Genomic DNA, 4,021 nt, shown 5'->3' with positions numbered 1-4,021 from the left:
AACGTTTTTACATAGGGATTAAGCATTTAGAACGAAATCTAATGTAGGAAAATGGTACTTTACTCTTGACCGGTACGTTGGGACTTAGAAAATATTCGGCCGTACGCGGCGCGTCTCGGCGCTTCGAACAGCTCCGGTGTCCCCATTATTTTCGATTTACGGCTAAAATAAATTTTTCTAATTTTTTTCAATAACATATTCTTGCTTAAATAACTTTTTTACATAGGGATTAAGCATTTAGAACGATACATTGTTTAAAATAATGGCACTTTACTCTTGACATTTTACGGTTTTTTCAATTTTCTGAAAAATCCTATCATTAGATTTTTTTAAAAATACGATATTCTTGCTTAACTAACGTTTCTACATAGGGATTAAGCATTTAGAACGAAATCTAATGTCAGAAAATGGCACTTTACTCTTGACATTTTTCGGTTTTTTCAATTTTCTGGAAAATCCTATCATTAGATTTTTTTAAAAATACGATATTCTTGCTTAACTAACGTTTTTACAAAGGGATTAAGCATTTAGAACGAAATCTAATGTAGGAAAATGGTACTTTACTCTTGATCGGTACGTTGGGACTTTGAAAATATTCGGGCGTTCCAATCGCTCGTCTGTTGCATCATAGCGCGTCTCGGCGCAATCGACCGATTCGCTCGACCCATTATTTTAGATTTACGGCTAAAATAAATTTTTCTCATTTTATTCAATAACATATTCTTGCTTAGATAACTTTTTTACATAGGGATTAAGCATTTAGAACGATATAATGTTTAAAATAAGGGCACTTTACTCTTGACATTTTACGGTTTTTTCAATTTTCTGAAAAATCCTACCATTAGATTTTTTTAAAAATACGATATTCTTGCTTAACTAACGTTTCTACATAGGGATTAAGGATTTAGAACGACATCTAATGTCAGAAAATGGCACTTTACTCTTGACATTTTTCGGTTTTTTCAATTTTCTGGAAAATCCTATCATTAGATTTTTTTTAAAATACGATATTCTTGCTTAACTAACGTTTTTACATAGGGATTAAGCATTTAGAACGAAATCTAATGTAGGAAAATGGTACTTTACTCTTGACCGGTACGTTGGGACTTTGAAAATATTCGGGCGTTCCAATCGCTCGTCTGTTGCATCATAGCGCGTCTCGGCGCAATCGACCGATTCGCTCGACCCATTATTTTCGATTTACGGCTAAAATAAATTTTTCTCATTTTATTCAATAACATATTCTTGCTTAGATAACTTTTTTACATAGGGATTAAGCATTTAGAACGATATAATGTTTAAAATAAGGGCACTTTACTCTTGACATTTTACGGTTTTTTCAATTTTCTGAAAAATCCTACCATTAGATTTTTTTAAAAATACGATATTCTTGCTTAACTAACGTTTCTACATAGGGATTAAGCATTTAGAACGAAATCTAATGTCAGAAAATGGCACTTTACTCTTGACATTTTTCGGTTTTTTCAATTTTCTGGAAAATCCTATCATTAGATTTTTTTTAAAATACGATATTCTTGCTTAACTAACGTTTTTACATAGGGATTAAGCATTTAGAACGAAATCTAATGTAGGAAAATGGTACTTTACTCTTGATCGGTACGTTGGGACTTAGAAAATATTCGGCCGTACGCGGCGCGTCTCGGCGCTTCGAACAGCTCCGGTGTCCCCATTATTTTCGATTTACGGCTAAAATAAATTTTTCTAATTTTTTTCAATAACATATTCTTGCTTAAATAACTTTTTTACATAGGGATTAAGCATTTAGAACGATACATTGTTTAAAATAATGGCACTTTACTCTTGACATTTTACGGTTTTTTCAATTTTCTGAAAAATCCTATCATTAGATTTTTTTAAAAATACGATATTCTTGCTTAACTAACGTTTCTACATAGGGATTAAGCATTTAGAACGAAATCTAATGTCAGAAAATGGCACTTTACTCTTGACATTTTTCGGTTTTTTCAATTTTCTGGAAAATCCTATCATTAGATTTTTTTAAAAATACGATATTCTTGCTTAACTAACGTTTTTACATAGGGATTAAGCATTTAGAACGAAATCTAATGTAGGAAAATGGTACTTTACTCTTGATCGGTACGTTGGGACTTAGAAAATATTCGGCCGTACGCGGCGCGTCTCGGCGCTTCGAACAGCTCCGGTGTCCCCATTATTTTCGATTTACGGCTAAAATAAATTTTTCTAATTTTTTTCGATTACATATTCTTGCTTAAATAACTTTTTTACATAGGGATTAAGCATTTAGAACGACATGTTGTTTAAAATAATGGTACTTTACTCTTGTGATTTTTCGGTTTTTTTTGATTATTTTGAAAAATAAATTTTTGTAATTTTTTTAAATGCGATATTCGTGATCAGTGAACGATTTCACATATGGATTAAGCATTTAGAATCGTGCGGACGCGTTATTAAAAAAGTTTACTCGATGCGATGGGACTTTAAAAAGTTTGTGAAAATTTTCATATTGGGAAAAAATGTGTAATTTTTTGTCTAGTTTACGGTAGTGTAATTTATTTTAATGTTTACTATAAAAATTTTTTTCGTTCGTTCACGCGCTATGTTACAACAGCACGGCCGGGCGGTCTGTTGCCGCAGCGGTTTACACTCATAAGCGCGCGTGCTATTCGGCCGGCGGCGCCGGCGTCCTTGCCGGCCGTTCGGTATCTATAAGAGATACACGGTCCGTGCGAGGCGGACGGAGCAGAGCGGGTTTTGGGCCAATTCTACGATCTCGGTCGAGAAGCTGTCTCAGAGCTCCTTCGGGGCTTCGGTCCTGACTGTTTCGTGCCGTTTACGTTACGGACTTTTCTCCACACAGCGTGGCCACGGGTCGGTGTCTTTGACCGAATGGCCCATATGTGGCAAGCCCTACGGGGTTGGTTACCCGTATGCACTTTGTATGTATACTCGTACTCACTGAGCAATCGACTCTTCTGTCCGAGCGATGGAAAAATTTTTTAAAATGCATCTGTAAGATTTGGAAGCAAATCGTACCAATTGAAAACTGTGGCTAAAATGAAATAGCCCAGTGGAGAGAGAAAACTATCAAAAAACTGATTTTTTAAATCAAGAGGTGTCAGAAATCGAAATGCCTAGCGCGAGCGGAAGAACACGCTTTCTCGCCAGTCCAGCATGTGTCCTGTCCGTTCTTCCTCGGCTTGCCGATTTTGCCCAGATCAGAGGTTTCGTGCTTCCGGCGGTCAGAAGATCAGCGTGAGCGTACGCGCTTCCACGACTATGGCATCACCCATGTACTTTTTCCTTTGAATATATTTGAGTACATAAAAAATATTAAAACATATAGAGAGAACTGTGTCTTGGATCTTAAAAATTTGTCAATAGCGATGATATATTATTACTTAACTTGAAGTATTTGTACGTTTTAGCTGGGACGTACATTTATCTTACAAGATGTTAATAGCGAGACTCTTGAAGATAAAATTATCTTGTGATTTTATGAAGGCAAAGATAGAAACGTACGAAGCTGGCGTACGTAGAAAAATGTGATTTTATGATAGAACAAAAATATAATACGTACGTTTTTGGGCGTACGGTAAAATATCTGTATGGTAGAAAAATGAAAGAAATTGAGCGTTAAAGAAGATATGTTACAAGCGCGGAATGTGGCAAAACTTGTACATATTTGAAAGAGAAAAATGGTGTGTCGACCTGACATATATATATGAAACAGGCGACGATGGAAAAGGATTTAAATTTTGTCCATTTTATATATACATATTGTATAGTTCCCTGGTTGATCCTGCCAGTAGTCATATGCTTGTCTCAAAGATTAAGCCATGCATGTCTCAGTACATGCCGTATTAAGGTGAAACCGCGAATGGCTCATTAAATCAGTTATGGTTTCTTAGATCGTACTAAAATTTACTTGGATAACTGTGGTAATTCTAGAGCTAATACATGCAAAACAGAGTTCCGACCAGAGATGGTAGGAACGCTTTTATTAGATCAAAACCAATCG

At 35.5% G+C, this 4,021-nt stretch overlaps 1 non-coding gene across 1 annotated transcript in view; it reads left to right on the top strand.

The window, feature by feature from the left end:
• The first annotated feature begins 3,789 nt into the window (after nucleotides 1-3,789).
• LOC143262118 (small subunit ribosomal RNA) overlaps nucleotides 3,790-4,021 on the top strand; it is a 1,921-nt gene continuing 1,689 nt past the window's right edge. Inside the window, exon 1 of the ribosomal RNA XR_013036051.1 lies at nucleotides 3,790-4,021. This exon is cut by the window's right edge and continues 1,689 nt beyond it. This is a non-coding gene — a ribosomal RNA (small subunit ribosomal RNA).

Source organism: Megalopta genalis, unplaced genomic scaffold, assembly GCF_051020955.1.
Source record: "Megalopta genalis isolate 19385.01 unplaced genomic scaffold, iyMegGena1_principal scaffold0091, whole genome shotgun sequence".
NCBI classification, from domain to species: Eukaryota; Metazoa; Arthropoda; class Insecta; order Hymenoptera; family Halictidae; genus Megalopta; species Megalopta genalis.
Note: the sequence above shows the minus strand (reverse complement) of the source record. Positions and strands in the feature narration are given on the sequence as shown.